Below are 390 nucleotides of genomic sequence, written 5' to 3' on the forward strand. Positions count from 1 at the left end.
GGCGCGTCCGCCCCCAGGGCCACCTGGCCGGGCGAGGGAAGCCCAGTGAGGGACCGAGCATGCGCAGTGGCGAGGGCGAGGCCAAGTGCGGGAAAGGAGCATGCGCAGTGTGAAGGCACAATAGGCTACGTGGGAGCCCAGGGCATGCTCGGTGAGGGACGGGAGCCGGCGCACGCGCAGAAGCGCCCAAAGCCCGCAACCCACAGGAGAGAAAAAACAGGAGAGAAATCACCTCAGAGTTACGTCAGGAAAGGCCGCGTTTTGCGGGGAGGCTGTGGCCTTCCACGGGGCCCCGCAGTTCTCCTAGGGCGAGGGGCGTGACAGTTACTCACCGGTCTTCAGCCCGGAGGCAGACGCCGGGTCCCTTTCCGCTCACACTCGGCTCGCGCG

At 67.2% G+C, this 390-nt stretch overlaps 1 protein-coding gene across 3 annotated transcripts in view; it reads right to left on the reverse strand.

Moving 5' to 3' along the window:
• The window catches only part of ZBTB21 (zinc finger and BTB domain containing 21), a 16,999-nt gene extending 16,609 nt beyond the window's left edge, over nt 1-390 (reverse strand). For 2 of the 3 annotated variants that reach the window (XM_014532925.1, XM_005885700.2), the window contains exon 1: nt 333-390. The gene's annotated coding sequence lies outside the window, so the exon portion shown is untranslated. The other variant, XM_005885702.2, reaches the window with a different exon arrangement.

This window comes from Myotis brandtii, unplaced genomic scaffold (genome assembly GCF_000412655.1).
Source record: "Myotis brandtii unplaced genomic scaffold, ASM41265v1 scaffold923, whole genome shotgun sequence".
Lineage (NCBI taxonomy): Eukaryota > Metazoa > Chordata > Mammalia > Chiroptera > Vespertilionidae > Myotis > Myotis brandtii.